Raw genomic sequence first — 17,569 nt, 5'->3', positions numbered from 1 at the left:
TACTTGGAGATAAACTCCATCAGCTGTGCAAAAAATGGTGGCCCCCATTTTGCAAAGCAAGTCTCTTCCTAATAGATTTAAAGGTGCTGAGGGTCCTACTAAAAATGCATGGTTGTCTTGTAGGGGTCTTAAAGTTACTGGGATTGGAACAGTTTCAGAGTACTCAATGGGTATCCCAGAGACACCCACTCCCTTAGTTGTTTTTTCGGAGACGGGGACATTCATCGCTGCTTTGCCAGCTAGCATGGACTTAGTTGCTCCGGTATCGATTAAAAACGGGTATGATTTATTTTTAACTAGTAACATAACATGTGGTCCATCTTGATCCACAGGAATAAAAGGGTACAACTGCTGTTGTTGCTGTTCAGGGAACCTTCACTGTGGTTGCTGTCGATTGGATGGTGTCCAGTTAGAGTTCCATTGATGCGACACATCGGTATATGGTGCTGGTTGTTCAGCTAAATAGGGACACTTATTTTTCCAATGGCTTGGTTGGCCACAGTTGAAACACTCTGTCTGATTACTGGAATACTGGGGTGGGGCCGACTGTGTTCCCTGCCAGTTTTGTCTACTCTAATATCCTGCTCCTTGGTGTCCACCCCTCCCTCTCCCTCACCCTCTACCCCGCTGACCAAAAGCGCTACACATTTGGATTTGTGCTTTTACTAATTTCTCCTGTATATCCTTCTTTTTTTGGCTAAATGGTCAGATAGGTATTGTACCTGCTGGACTAACTCATGTAGGCCCAAACTGGGCCAGTTTAAACATACTTCCTTTAGCTTGTCCCTCACCTGAGGGTGTAATCCATCTACAAAGGCAGCTGACAGTCCGCTTTATGCTGGTCCTTCGGTGGGCTCTGGGTACCCAAAATATGCCATGAAGGTTTCAGTTAGTCTATTTAAGTATTCGTCTATAGGTTCATAGGTTCATAGGTTTATACTAGGCTATCTGCCCTAAGGCATTTATAAGCCTAGCCCAAATTTTTGTGGCTTACGCCACCCCTTATATGAAAAAATACTGTGCCCATTAGTTTGTTGTGCCTCTGTCCAGCAGTGACACAGAGATGATTCCCGGGGTAAACCTACGATCTCCCATCCACAGGTCTAGATTTCTCTTGAACAGAGTCAGCGAGGTGCTCTGCCTCACATGGACTGGGATTTTATTCCACAGCATAGGGAGCCTCTGAGTGATAAATCTATCCCTCCAGCACGTCCTATTTATATCCGTGCTAAGGTTTAAGTCGCTTGCTCTAGTGGTTTTGGTGGATTTGGATTTTTTGAGGTGGAGCATGTCCATTAATTCCGGGTTGGACATGGCCTTGTATGTCAGGCACATGTCACCTCTGAGCAGACGGTATGCGACTGAATAGAGCTGGAGTTTCTTCAATCTGGCAGCATATGACAGATTTTGGAGTCCCTTTATCCTTTTGGTGAGGAACTTTTGGGGTCTCTCCAATTGTTGCAGATGTCGGGTGAGATACATCCCGAATGGGGCATTGTACTCGATCATTGGTCTGATAAGTGAAGAGTACAGGGAACAATGACCTCACTAGATCTGGATGTGAATCCCTTCATGATCAGGTGGGCAATGTAGAAGGTCTTTCTAACCACTTTAGCAATGTGAGTGTCAAAAGAAAGGCCACTGTCAACCTGGGTCCCCAGGTCCCTGATAACCTCTTCTGTGCTTAGTGGATTGCCACCTATATGGTAGCTTGGGGTTACCTTGTTTTTCCCGAAGGGTATGACTATACATTTTTTGGCGTTTAACTTCAGGCCATGGCTCTGGCACAAGCTATCTGTTTCCGTGAGTCCCTTCTGAAGGATATCCGTGTCTGATGCACTTTCCACTATGGCCCAGTTTGCAGTCGCCTGCAAACTTTGTCAGCCAAAGTCCTCCTATGTTGGCCTGTACTTCTGAGAAGTAGATGCCAAACAATAGGGGCCAAGGACCGAGCCCTGTGGGACACCACTTGTGACCGGCTTGGAGTCTGACACAGCCAGCAACTCTAACCCTGTGGGTTCTGTCCTTAAGCCAGTTTGCAACCCATCTTGTGACATATGGGTTTACATTTAAGCTGGTAAGTTTTTCTACAATACCCGAGTGGGGTATTGTGTCGAAAGCCTTTGCAAGGTCAAGGTAGGCTGTATGGACTGCCTTTCCTCATCAATGGCCTTGGTGACTGTTTCAAGAAGTCGACCAAGTTCAAAAGGCATGATCTTCCCTTGACAAAGCCAAACTGGGTCGGGTCCAATGTCTGCAAGTCCCCTATATCTTTGTTTATGAGCTCCATTATGATCCTCTCCATAGCTTTGCAGACTAGACTTGTTAAGCTTATGGGGCGGTAATTACCAGGGTCCGTGAGGCGCCTTTGTGGAGTGGGACAACAGTTGCCGTACGCCACTCTCCTTGGGCACGTATCCTGTGGTAAGGCTGAGATTAAACAGCTGCCTTATGTGCGGGTTTAATTCCTCATTTAGCTCATGTAGCACACAGCCGGGGACACCATCCGGTCCCATTGATGCTGTGTTTTTAGCTTTAGAGAGCGCACCCTTCACCTGCGCACTTGAGATGTCCGGGAGGCTACACTCGGCTGGGATAGTTATCTCTCCTTTAGGGGAGAGGGGGTGAAGTTTGCACTGAACCTGTCTGCCAGTATGTTGGCAATGTCTGTTGGTTCAGTGATTTTTGTATCATTTTGGACTAATTCTGAGCATATCTGGGAGTTTCCACCCAGGTTCCTAACATAGCTGAAAAGGGCCTTATGATTGTCCTTTGAATCCATGGCAATTTTTCTCTCAAAATTGGCCTTAGTTGATTTTATGAGTGCTCGTATTTTTTACTAATAATGATCAGGGTGACTTCCCTTTTATGGATTTAGTTCTATCATGTAATAGCTTTCTCCTCTTATTGTAAAGTTTGTTAATGGCTGGGGTCCACCAGACTGGACGTTTGCCCTTTGTGGAAAGAGTCTTGGTTTTATTTGGGATTGCCTGATCCATGCAGTCCTGGAGGTGTTCATAGAAGGCATTTGTAAGGGCTTCCGCAGCTTGGGTTGTGGTTTCCACTGGCTCAGGGGCCTTGAAGGATACCACACCAGTCTTGAGTAGTGTGAAGTTTGCTTTAGAGAAGTTCTTCACTATGGTCTTTTTGTTTGGGGTGGGGGCATGTGGATTTCCAGTGAGATTAGTTTATGATCAGATCTCACCAATGAGGGATATACTTCTGGTGTGGAGCATTTTGTCCCCATGTTTGTGACAATGAGATCTAGTATATTTTCTCCTCTCGTGGGAACAGTGACTAGCTGTTCCATGGCATTTGAATTTATGAACTCCAGGAACCGTTGGGCTAGAAAGTTAGGGCTTGAGTAATGTTCCCAGTCTATATTCGGGTAGTTGAAGTCACCCAATATGATGGTGTTTGGAGATACATTTATACCCTCCAGTGTCTTCAGGAAGGCTGTGTGGGGTTCCTGAGTTTGAGAGGGTGGCCTGTAGCATGCTACAATTTGTAGAGCAGTTTTGCCTATGGTTAGTTGCACCTGGATGGTTTCGAAGCTTGTGCGTTGCCACCAACCTGGAGGTGTGGGTATCCTTTATGAATATGGATACACCCCCTCCTTTTGTGGTGTGGTCCGGGTTTTGGGGCCGGAACGCATGATATGAGGTAAAACCTAATAGTGCCGGGGTGCTCTCAGGAACCTTGAACCAGGTTTCAGTTACAGCACAGACATCAATGATCTCCATACTGAGAAGGGCCTCGAGTGCGTGCATTTTGAGATTTAGACTTCTGGCATTGAGCAGCATTACGCTCAGTTTCTTCCCATTTTTGTTTTCTAGGTTGGTAGGTTTAGAATTTGAGCCTTGCCTAAAAAAGGCACTATGGGGGTGGCAAGAGCCTTAGCCAATATCCAGAATCCCAGGGGTGACAGGTGCAAGCCGTCCCTTGAGAAGCAGCGTGGCTTGTCAAGCATGTCATCCCAGGCAGACAGACACTGGATCCCCTTTGAATGACACCAGACATTAAGCCAATTGTTAAAGCTGATCATCTTGTCTCTATACTGTGGCATCATTCTTGGTGAAGGAAGGATACTGCTCAGGGTTAGGGTCATACCTGCCTGGGCTACATAATCAGAGAGCTCCTCTATGTCTCTTTTCATGTAGTCCAGGGAGGTACGTCTCAGGTCATTCACACCAGCATGGACAATGACTGTGTCATATTTGTACTTGCCGTGGAGTGACCCGAGTGCTTGTGTTATGTGGCGGATTCTAGCGCCCGATAGGCAGCTTACTGTGACCCTCTCCTTGTTCAGTCTGGTGAGTGGAACGTCAGTGTGTCTGACTATGGAGTCACCTATGACAAGTATGTTTGGTGTTGTATTTGGCCTTAAGGGCTGTGACTGCTTTGCACACTGCTTTTGTGGTTTATGTGTTGCTTGTGGGGTGTCTTGAGGTAGCAGTTGTTTGGGTGTCTGCTTTGGAGGCCTCTGCTGTTTAGGTAAATTTTTACTCAGAGCCTCCGAGTATGTCTTTGTGTGTTTATGTGTTTGATTCAGTGGAGTGGTAGCATTATGTGAGGCTGGTTTTGTGGTGTGTGTAGTTGCCTTCTCCTCCTGTCTGGTCTTGCCAGTCCTGAGTTGAGAGAGCTCAGCCTCCAGTTTGGCTAAATAGCTGCATCTCTCGCAAGTATTTGTGTTATGTGGGAGGAGGAGAGGGTTGTCTGTGTACATGAGGCAGTTATAACATTGCCTCAAGATTCCCAGATTCACCAGCTGGACCGGAGAGAAGATTGACAACTGACCTTTGGACATGCTAGAATAATATTGGGAATTCCTTAATTGAAAACAAGGGCCAGTGGGGAGTGAGGGTGTAGTGCTTTTAATTTTTAGTGCTGACTTATATAATTGCTTTAGTGAGCAAGTGCCAGGTAACTTGAGTGCAATGTGTTACAAGTAACTAAATGCAAAACGACAAACAGTAACTTTCTTTCAAGTGAAACAAGGAAATAAGTACAGTAAGCAATGCAGATATCACTAGTGATCCACAGAAGCACTGAGAAGTTGCGTATTAGGTGGAATTAGCTTCCAGGCAAATAACAAGCAAACAAACAACAAGCATATAAACAAAGCTAGATTCAGCAGGCCTGGATCTAGTCTATGCTAGAGCAAACAAGGTGAACCAGTTTCAGTAAGATACAGTTCAAATATTCAGGCACTATAAACCTTTAACCAGAAATTCCCAGCTCAGAAGGGCAGAGTCCAGCCTCTTCTCCCACAAGAGTGCAGACCACGAACCTTCTTAATGTAAAATAACTGGCCTGAAGCCCAAGTGCCTAAACCAGAACTAATACACTTGGACACTGGGCTCTCAATCAGCAGTTCCCAACTTAGAAGGATGAAAGCTACCTGTCCTGCCACCACAGTGCTTGCCACAAACCTTCCTAATGTAAAACAACTGGTCTGAAGCCCAAGTGCTTAATCCAAAAGACTTGAATGATAGCTACACTTTAATCAAGTTACAACCAAGCAGTAATAAATACCATTGAATACTTTAGAGAATGTCTGGATTAGTGCTCAAGTTACACAAACAAAGCTAGATCCAGCAGGCCCGAATCCAGTCTATGCCACAGCAAACAAGGCGCACCAACTTCAGTAAGAAACAGTTCAGATATGCATGCACTATAAGCCTTTAACCAGAAATTCCCAGCTCAGAAGGGCAGAGTCCAGCCCCTCCTCCCACAAGAGTGCAGACCACGAACCCTCTTAATGTAAAATAACTGGCTTGAAAGCCCAAGTGCTTAAACCAGAATTAATACACTTTTAGAATAACAGACACTGAGCCCTCAATCAGCAGTTCTCAACCTAGAAGGATGTAAGCTACCTGTTCTGCCACAACAGTGCAGACCACAAACCCTCTCAGTGCAAAACAACTAACTGGTCCGAAGCCCAAGTGTTTAAACCAAAAGGCTTAGAATGAGTTACACCAAGCAGTAATAAATACAAATGAGTATTTTAAGATGATGCAAAAGTAAAAAGAAGTAGGTAAAAACACAAGTACAGTAAAAGCAGATGAAAATTTTTTTTTTTTTTTTTTCTGAACAAGTGCTGAGATCAAAGAAACAGATTTGAGTGCTGAAACTAGAAAACTGGCTAGTTATAAGAAAAAAAAACAAGCTAGAAGGCTTCCCTGAAACACAGAAGCTCATCCTCTTTCTGTATGACTGATTTAATTTTCGTCCAATTGGGGGTAGGCGGAACTATTACAGTGATAGCATCAACTATACATTGCCTAACTGCCTCAAACCCATTTTCCCCTTGTATGTTGTGTTTCAGTATTGGGGTAGGAACATTAGCATGATCCCAGATTTGTTTCATCAGATCGGCTGGGACGGCATATTGGAGGACGGCTCTAACCTCCTCTATGGTGGGGTTTTGCAGACAAATATGTCCCGCCAGTACGCATTGAAATTTTGCTGGGTTAGTACGAATGGGTGGAAGTGATTTAGTAATGGCTTGAAAATCAACTGCTGACCACGCCCTAGGTACCACCACTGTTGCTGGTTGTCCGCATCCCTAGCATGCGCTGGGTTTGGGACTTCTCTCAATGGGAATATCCCTTTTTCATCCGACGAACTAGTGCTCGAGTCAGAGTCTGGGTTAAATTTGTCCGGACCAATGTAACCATCATTGTCGTCTATCACGATTGGACATTGTTTGTAATATTTACCTTTATGCAAATATATAGATTCTTTGTTTCGATAGGTTTTCAGCTGACTAGACCTAGGATCAAAAGGCATTTGTGCCATTTTTCTTTTGTTTCTTTTTCTGAGAACGTGTTAGTCTAGGTGAGGGTTCACCTGTATCTATTCGGGCTGGTTGTTCTATGATCAGTCTACTAGACTGCCCTCCCGCTGCCTGTTCTGTACTTCCTGAATCGGGTGCAGCCTACTCTTCTCCCTGTCGGCCTTCACCCTCTATTGTGGAGCTCACTGCTCTATCTTGAATCTGTGAAGGCTGGTATTGCGGTGGAGGAGCCGTAGGGGGTGGGGGAAACCATGTATCCTCTTCAGATGATTCAGTTATTTGCAATTTATTTAATTCCTGTACAGGATATAATCCCTTAAAGGGTGGTTCTCTTAAGCGTTTACCATTTGTCACATCTAAATTACTCGCAGTATGCTGCAGTTCCTTTATCTGTTCTTTTAATTTTTGCTGATTGCCCTTAAGACTACTGACAACTGAATCCTTTTCCCTTTCTTTAGCCTCGCACATCCAACAGTTAAAAGCTGCCCAGCACAACCCTGGTATTTTCCCTTTTTTTTAAATTTTTTTTCTCAAATTATTTAAAATATCTTTATTGAAACTACCATTGTCAGGGAAAGCAAGATCCCCGTCATTTTTAGTAAGGGCGATCCACTGATTTAAAAACATGCAACTGTCCTGGGACACACGATAAAACATATAACCAGCTGGTGTACCTCTTTCTGGCTCCGTTATTTTTCCCGCACTCGCTCCCATTTTCACTCAATAAGCTATACTTGTTTAGCACAGGTTTAGCTAAGGCATTATATAAACGTCGTTACCCCACTATCATTCCTCCTTTCATATGTATGTCGCCAGTATTTCCGTATTAACCCACACTCATACTGCACATTCAATAGCAGAAGAGAAATGCATGCCACTTACCTCAAAACAAGTGAATGAGAGAAATCATATCTTCTCCTGCATAAATAAAAAAAAAAATTCAAATCTTTAAGGCAGGCAAATGCAGAGAAATGAAGGAAATACTGCAGAAACAGAAAAGTCTGTTATGGGCCCTTTCATTAGCAGTATTTTGTCCACTTCCTGACTGCTGCAGCTTGTTCTCAATTCAGATCCGAGTCACAGCACCAATTGTTAAGTTTTTGTTTTCATTACCTTAAGAACAAAGACGAATACAATTCTTTCTCTCTTTCAGTGGTATTTATTAAGCACAGTACACACGTGTGGGAGCCTCATGGAAAGTACCAGGGAGATTCCCAGAACAAAAGAATGCACAAGCTTATATACTGATAATATTGCTGACCATACAAAAATATAAAATTAACCAATTAGATCATTATTTAAGACACTAAACCAATCAAAGGTCTACCCGTAGGCATAAAGCAGTTTACATCATCATATCTCTAGGCAGAGAGAGAAAATCGGATACACTTCCAAAAAAGGCACATTTCCTGCTTTCAAGCAGACTCTTGTTTTTCAGTAATTCTCCACTACTCACAGTTCATTCAAAATTCATAGTACGCAGTACATCTTAATACATGCAGACTGTCACATACTCAATCCCCTCAAACACATGCTTTGGCTGTTCATATTCTACATAACAAAAAAACTGAGGGTAATGCTACTTAATGCCAGAAGTCTAAACCTCAAAATGCACGCACTCGAGGCACTCTTCAGTATGGAGAAAATTGATATATGTGCAGTAACAGAAACCTGGTTTAAGGCTCCAGAGAGCACCCCAGCACTACCAGGCTACAACTCATACCATACATTTCAGCCACAGAACCTGGACCGAAATACAAAAGGCGGGGGCGTATCCATATTCATCAAAGATACCCACACCTCCAGGTTAGTGGCACAGCATGATGCTTCAGAGATCATCCACATGCAACTAACAATGGGCAAAACTGCTATTCAAATTGTAGCTTGCTACAGATCACCCACCATGTCCCAGGACCCCTATTCCACATTTCTAGAAACACTGGGAAACATAAAGGTCCTACCAAACACCCTAATATTGGGTGATTTCAATTAGCCAAACATTAACTGGGAGAACTATTAAAGTACTAACTCCCTTGCCCAACATTTCCTAGAATTTATAAACTCAAATGCGCTGTATCAACTGGTCAACACTCCCACCAGAGGCAACATATTGGACTTGGTCATCACCAACATGGGCGACTGGTGTTCCACAATGGAGGTCAACCTCTCGCTGGTTAGATCTGACCATAAACAAATCACTTTGGATATCCAAATTCCACCCCCACCCCCGGACAAGGAAACCACCGTGAAAAACTTTTCAAAAGCAAACTTCACATTACTTAAGACCGAGGTGGAAAGTTTCAAAGCCCCCATGCTAAAAGATAACGCTGTCCAAGCTGTAAAATCCTTTACTAATGCATTCTATGGGCATCTACAAGAATGCATGGATTGTGCTATCCCAAGCAAAACCAAGACTCACTCCTCCAAGAAAAGGAAACCAGTCTGGTGGACCCCTGCCATAAACAAGCTATACAACAGAAGGAGGAAACTAGTACAGAAAAGAGTAAATTCCCAAGAAGGGAAGACATCCCTGATCAGTATCAGCAAAAAACTATGATCCCTCATAAAATCATCCAAGGCGAGCTTCGAAAGAAAAATTGCCAAGGACAATAAAGATAACCACAAGGCATTCTTTAGCTATGTCAAGAATCTAAGTGGCAATGCTCAGACCTGCTTGAAGTTAGTAAAGAATGGCACAAAATACACTGAACCGACTGATATTGCCAACATCCTGGCAGACAGGTTCAGTGCAGACTTCACCCCTCTCTCACCTCCAAAAGGGCCCATAACCATACCAGAAGAATGTATAGCCCCTGAAATCACAGACACGCAGGTTAAAACAGCCCTCTCCAAAGCCAAAAACACAGCATCAGTGGAACCAGATGGTGTCCCAGGCTACATCCTACACGAGCTCAAAGACAAACTAACCCCTCACCTAAACGCACTGTTCAAACTCAGCCACTCCACAGGCTACATACCCATAGAGTGGCACACAGCAATGGTTATTCTGCTCCACAAAGGTGGAGCCACAACAGACCCAGAGAACTATTACCCTATAAGCCTGACTAGCTTGGTCTGCAAGGGTATGGAGCGCATCATCATGGAACTCATTAACAGAGACATTGGGAACCTCCAAACACTGAACCCTACCCAGTTTGGCTTTGTTAAGGGCAGATCATGCCTCCTAAACCTGGTGGACTTCTTTGAGACAGTTACCATGGCTATAGATGAGGGAAAGGTGGTACACACAGCCTACCTAGACCTCGCAAAGGCCTTCAACACCATTCCCCATTCTGGTATTATAGACAAGCTCACCAGCCTGAACATAAACCCCTATGTCACAAGATGGGTTGCCAAATGTCTTATGGACAGAACCCACATGGTGAGAGTTGAGGGCGCTAGGTCCGACTCTAAACCATTTACAAGTGGCGTTCCCCAGGGCTCAGTCCTAGGACCCCTCCTGTTCAGCATATACTTCTCAGAGGTACAGGCAAGCACAGGAGGACTATGGCTGACCAAGTTCACAGACGACTGCAAACTAGGGGCTATAATTGATTCTCCGGCTGACACAGACATCCTCCAAAAGGGTCTCACTGAGATGGATACCTCGTGTCAAAATCATGGCCTCAAGCTAAATGCCAAAAAGTGCATAGTCATCTCCTTTGGTAAAAACAAAGTACCCACAAACTACCACATAGGTGTTAGTTCCCTAAATACAGAAAACATAGTAAGGGATCTGGGAACCCAAGTAGATAGTAATCTCTCCTTTGATAATCACATTGCCAAAGTGGTTAGAAAATCCTTCTATGTGGCCCACCTCATCACAAAAGGGTTCGCATCCAGATCAAAAGAGGTCATTGTGCCCCTCTACTCATCACTCATCAGACCCATCATAGAGTACAATGCCCCATTTGGGATGTACCTTACAAGACACCTGCAACAGCTGGAAAGACCACAGAAGTACCTCACCAAGAGGATCACTGGCCTGAAACAGATGCCCTATGCAGCTCGACTGAAGAAACTCCAGCTGTACTCAGTTGCATACCTCCTACTCAGAGGTGATCTCTGCCTGACATACAAGGCCATGTCCAACCCAGAATTGATGGACATGCTCCACCTAAAGAAAACCTTATCCCCTAGAGCCACATGCTCTAGGGATCTAAACCTCACCACAACAATAAATAGGACATGCTGGAGGTATAGATTCCTGTCCCAGAGACTTCCCATGCTTTGGAACAAGATTCCAATCTACATTAGGCAGAGCTCCTCGCTAACACTCTTCAAGAGAAACCTTGATGAGTGGATGGGAAACAGAAAGTTTACCCCTGGGATCACTTCAGTGGCTCTGCTGGACAGAGGCACTGGGAACTAATCTAAGGGGGCGACGAAAGCCAACACATTCTGGCTAGGCTTATAAATGCCTTCGGGCAGCTAGCCTAGTACCTACCTATGACCCTAAAACTCTAAGAGTTTATTCTTAAGGAATGACAATTTACATACCGATTCATGCAAACCATCTCAAAATATTAAAAAAAAAAATTTGAGAAAAAAAGTGTTTCTTTACTTGCCAGCCTTAATCTTAAGGGCACAGTTAATATGAACACAATCAGCCTAGGAGTTACACTGGCATTTATCCTTTGCTGACACTGCAACTCTCCCATTTCTAAAAGCGCTCTAGACCCCCATTACTCTGACAAATGTCCACCTTTTCTAAAACCAGAAATAAAGAATGTTTAAAATGTAAACATTGTACTGCATGCTTAACCACAGTGTTGGTCAAATCACTCCACTTAATAAGTATATGCACTGGTATATTCTCTGTTACAAAGCATTAACAGTTTTAGCAATATAATAAGCATCACAGGATTCAACAACTGAGATATATCACACTAGCTCAATTACAATTATATCTACCAGGTTTTCTCCCCATTTGTGCAGTATGCATGATAACGCCTATTTCTATTGTATTAATAAAACCGCAATGTGCACACCTATTACATTTACGTTTTTGCTCAGGGTGCCCCCCCCCCCGTGTTGTACTATATCTTTCAATTAAGTTCTTAAAATTGTGCCTCCTTCTATGCACAAAATTAGATGCACCTCTGACAACATCTTTAAGCAGTTTTGATTCTTCCAACACCCACCAAAAGTTTCAAATTATGTTAGCTATTCTTGCATTGTCAGTAGTGTAGTCCACTAAAAATTATTTTTGGTATGCGTGGCTTGATTATTGCTTCACCATTATATAAAGTATAATTACCCTGGCTATATTTAATAACTGGCTTGTATTTTGTCTATTTCTCACCCATTATTTCATATTTTTCTATTCAATTAACTCTTGTGGGTGGTTCCTCTCTAGGAATGTATCAATTAACTTAACATCAGTCTGGAATACTTTATCATCAGAAGTAATTTTATAGGCTCTAACAAACTGACTTATAACAATAACCTTTTTTCTGATCCATGGGGTGACAGCTTGTTTAACATAGAAATGAATTACTATAAAATGTTTTTTATATCTTCTTGAATCCAACCCATCTATCACATCCCCGTTTAAGTGAACATCCAAGAAGTAGATAGTGTCATACTTAGTACGGTATGCAAAGTATAAGAAATCTGTTGTACTTTTCATATGTACGATAAGCTCAGCAAACTGTTGTTCACTACTTTACCAAATAAAAAAAAACATCATTAAAAAATCAAAGGTAGATTTTACAATACCTAAGCATTTAACTCAAAAAAATTGATCTTTTCCCCATGCCCATAAAATACAATTCTTATATATGGGGGCACAAGCTGACCCCATAGTGATCCAATTTGTTTGTGTGTAACATTCACCCTTGAAATATAGCCAGTTGTTCTTTAAAATAGTATCCATAAAGGCAACCAACAGTTTTATTTTAGTCTGTGAAACAAAATTTAAGTTAAACATGGCATCACCTAATAATTCAAGACCAGTAGAATGTGGTATCGTAGTAAATAAATTTTCACATCCGTTGTTGCAAAAAAATGATTATTTAATTGAACATTTCTGAGTTTGTCCAGGAAATCCCTCTAGTCCTTTAAAATGTAATTAGCACTGTAATAAAACCTATTTAATGTAAATCCATATATTTTGCCAGTCGTTCTGTTCTGGATCTGTCTGCAGAGACTATCGATTGTAAGTTCAGACTCTCAATGGTAGAGTGTATCTTTGGGATATGAAAAATGTTAGTAACACTGGGAAATTTGACTTGTAGACAGTTTTACAATGGCACATTAATGTGTTCATTCACTAACAACTCCTATACATAAAAACATTTATTTTTTTTGTACACCACATTCATTTCATTTGTCGAACACCATGTATAAGTTGCCTTACCCATTAACATTTTCAAATTCTTAACTAAGTAGCCCACTGAATCCATTATGACTAGAACCCCATCCTTGTCTGGTTTCATAAACCAAACAGATTTATCACAAGCCATTCTCTCCAAGAGATCACAGTCAAATTATAAAAAAATGCCTATTTCTGGATTATTCCACCATGCCCCTAATTTCATATTCACATAATTTCTGAGACACTTGCATGTCTGGATGTTGTCTGGGTTAAATAAACTTTTTTTCTAACTGGGTTGGTCAGTCTGGCTTTAGACTGCCCTTTCTTTTCTTTTTTTATTACATTTTATTACCCTAAGTTTAAATTCCTGGTAAACATCTTGAAATCAATAAGTGTGGATGCTACATTTGCTCTAGTGGATGGTACAAATGTGAAGCCTTTTAAAAACAATTTGTGGTGAGGCTCAACAATGGCTAAATAACTATAGTAAAAAATAATAAGATTCTTAAAACTAGAGACATGCATAGTACCTGAAATGGTAGACTCAAAATCATTTTCTACTGTTACTCACTGGAGCACCCCAATAACAATCCCTGCTGTTTTGGGGGTGAAGGTGGGGTTGAGAACGATGACTGCTGTTTTGTTGGTATTTATCTACTGGATCCAGTTCCACTTCCCTTCTTTTTGCCTTCCTCTCTGATCTGTGTGGAACTGGAGCTCCTAAATGTGAACCTTCACATTCTTCACCAGCGTGATCATCTTTTCTGTTAAAGTTACTGTCATTGTAGTCTTGATTATAGTCCTTCTTGCCTGTCTCTTACTTACACTACAGTAGGCTGTGTAATTCTGTTACTCTCTTTGATCCCTTTTCAATTTATTGTCTTTTTTGGTTTAAATCTCCTTAATTTTTTTCTCAGTTTTAGGAAACAACTCAACACATTATTTTTCATATGCATAAAAAAGCAGATCTTGAAGAATAGAACCTGTAGCTTCCAAAATTTCACCATGGAATGTTGACATGTCTAATATTGTCCTTAATAATAAGCTTCTTTAAAAGAAAGCCAGTATTATCAAATAGTTCTAGCAATTCCCAATGTAAGATTGAATTCTCTGCTATTCTGTTGGGGAATTTCCAAGCCTTAGGACTGTTGGAACCTGCATCCACTAGAGGCTCTTCTCTAAAAAATAACTGTCAACTTGTAAACATTTGTGTCTGAACAAAGTCTCTAAATTCTTAATATGCTGATTGACTGTGCTCTTCTCTTCACAGGTTGATGTGAGGTTACTAGGCTAATGAGCCAAGCTTAGCCATTTAATACCAGTGTTCTCTACTTGACCATTGTTAGATGGTTCCCTAATTGACCATTGTTAGATAGCTTGACTGTTTCCAGAGTGAATCTATGATCAGTACCGTCTGCCGTTGTCCATGAGGGACATAAGTAACACCCCCATGGGTGAATTTACGGTCTCCCATCCAGTTGTCCCAACTGCATTTAAATAGAGTCATTGAGGAGCTTAATGTGAATTGGGAGTTTATTCCAGAGTAGCGGCAGTCTCTGGGAAATATATCTGTATCTCCGACATGTTTTGTTTAAGTCACAGGCTAGGTTGAGATCTCTGGAGTGAGTGACTATTGTCCCATTTGATTTATAGGCATGCAGCATTTCTATTAGGGCAGGGTCAGAGACTGCTCTGTCAGCCAGGCACAGGTTACTTCTCAGCAGCCTGTAGGACACAGAGTATAGCGACAGAGCTTTCAGTCTTTCCATGTAGGTCATGTCTTGGAGTCCCTGAATTCTTTTGGTCAAGAACCTCTGTGGTCTCTCCAGCTGCTGCAGGTGTCTGGTGAGGTACATGCAAAAGGAGCATTGTAATCCATTACTGGTCTGATGAGGGTGGACTACAGAGGAGCTATAACATCCTTGATCTTGGATGCGATGCCCTTACTTATGAGGTGTGCAATGTAAAAGGCTTTCCTTACCACTGTGGACACATGGTGATTGAAGTTTAGACTGCTATCAACTTGTGTTCCCAAGACATGCACCACTGGGTTCGAGTTTAGGGGACTGCTACCTATATTGTAATTTGTGCAGCCTACCTCTTTGCCAAAGGGGACAACAATGCACTTTTTTGCATTTAGTTTTAGACCATGGCTTTGGCACTAATCATTTGTCTGTGCTAACCCCTCCTGTAATAAGCTAATAGCTTTAGGAGACTCAATGATGGCTCCTAGTATGCAGTCATATTCGAACTTGGTAAGCCACAGGCCATCTACTTTCGCCTGGACTTCTGAGAAATAGATTACAAACAGTAGAGGGACCAGCAGAGAACGTTGTGGTACCCTACTGGTAAGTGTTCTGCTGGTGTAGATGGAATACCCATCTTTGACAGTATAGGTTCTGTCTGTGAGCCAACTAGCTACCCATCTAGTGACATGTGGGGTTAATCCCCAGCTGGAAGAGTTTCTTGATGATACCTGAGTGGGGGATTGTGTCGAAAGCTTTGGCTAAGTCAAGATAGACAGTATGTACTGCTTTGCCTCCTTCATGCAGGGCTTTGGTGGCATTCTTGAAGAAGTACACCAGGTTTAGTAAGCATGATCTACCCTTATTGAAGCAAAACTTGGTTGGGTTGAGAGTCTGAAGGTGGACTATGTCCGTGTTGATAAGGTCCATGATGATTCTTTCCATGGCCTTGCAGATAAGGCTGGTTAGGCTTATGGGTCTATAGTTCCAAGGATCGGTTGATGGACCCCCTTTGTGCAAGGGGATTACAGCTGCTGTTCTCCACTCTGTTGGAACAAAGGCAGTGCTCAGGCTATGGTTAAAGAGAGTGCCAAGTGGATCTGCTAGGTCATGTTTTAGGGTGTTTAGTAAGCAGCCTGGTATGTTATCTGGTCCCATAGAGGCTGTGTCTTTGGCTTTGGAGAGTGCAGATATGACCTGCTCATTGGAGATACTGGGGGGTGGACAGGTGTCAGGTATGCTTTCGGGTATGGCTGGTGGGGACAGGGAAGTGAAGTTTGTGCCAAATCTGTCACCTAACAAGTTGGCAATTTCCTCAGGGTCAGTGTGAGTGGTACTGTCCGCTATGAGTTCAGCACAGAGCTGGGTATTCCCTTTTAGATTCTGGACATAGCTAAAGAATGCCTTATGATTGTCTTTAGCTAGGGAAGCTAATTTAGCCTCAAAACTAGCTTTAGAGGACTTTACTAGATATCTAATTTGCTTGTTCAAACTGTGGAGGGTATTCTTTCTCTGCTAAGATTCCTCTTATTCTTAGATATCATTTTTTCCTTTTGTTATATAACCTGTTTACAGTCAAGGTCCACCAGGGTGGCTTGTTTTTTATGGGAGGACTTGGTTTTGATCCTGTCAGGTATAGCAGACTCAGTATAGTTGTTTAAGTGGCTATACTATACTCTGTGTACTCCTCTGCATAGGAGACATTGTTGGCTGTGTTAGCAGGGGCTCTAAAACTTTTAAAACCATTGCTTAGTAAGTTATAGTTTGTTTTGGAGAAGTTTCTCATTTTTATTTGCTCCTGTAGAGATGTCAGGTCTGATTGTTACTTCAAAGGAGACAAATTTATGGTCTGAACTTACTAGGGAGAGCAGAACATATGGGGTTTGGTGAATACTACTTCCAGATGATTTGAGCCCCTTGTGGGGGTGCAGACTAACTGTTCCACAGCATTTGTATTAACAAAGTCCAGGAACCTTAGGGCAAATGGGCCTGTACTAGTGCATGTGACCCACTCGACAGAAGGATAGTTGAAATCTCCCTTGACCAAGTTGTTTGGCTATATAGTGAGTGACTTAAGCAAGTCCATGTAGGCGATGTGCTTCTCATGGTTCATGGTGGGGGACCTGTAACTAGCAATGACATGGTAGGGTGTTTTACCTATAGTTATTTGGACATGGAGTAGCTCAAGAGAGTCGTAATGTTTAACCAGTCTCGAGGTGTATTTGGATTTAATGAAGGTGGATACACCTCCACCTTTGGTTCTTTTATGCTTGTTTTGAGGATTGAACATGTGGAAGGGATTGTAGCCTTGCATGGCCAGAGTGCACTCTGTGGCCTTGAATCAAGTCTCAATGACTGCACAGATGTCAGCATCTTCCAAGGTGAGGAGAGCTTCCAGGGAGTGCAGTTTCCTGTTTAGACTCCTAGCATTAAGCAGCATAACCTTGAGTTTATCTATAGTGGATTTTTTTTTACATTGGAAGTTTTGTTGTTTTGTTATTGCCTAAAAAAGGCACTGTGGGGGTGGCAAGCATCTTTGCCAGTACTCAAAAGCCTAGAGGAGACAGGTGAAGACTATCTCTGGTAAAGCAGCGTGGTATGTGGACCATGTCTTCCCAGGCTGACAGTTACTGTATCCCCTTGGATTGACACCAGAAGCCAGGCCAGTTGTTGCAGTTAATTATTTTTTGTTTATATTGTAGCAGC

The sequence above is a fragment of the Protopterus annectens genome, chromosome 6.part1 (genome assembly GCF_019279795.1).
Source record: "Protopterus annectens isolate FY-2018-M chromosome 6.part1, PAN1.0, whole genome shotgun sequence".
NCBI classification, from domain to species: domain Eukaryota; kingdom Metazoa; phylum Chordata; order Ceratodontiformes; family Protopteridae; genus Protopterus; species Protopterus annectens.
Note: the sequence above shows the minus strand (reverse complement) of the source record.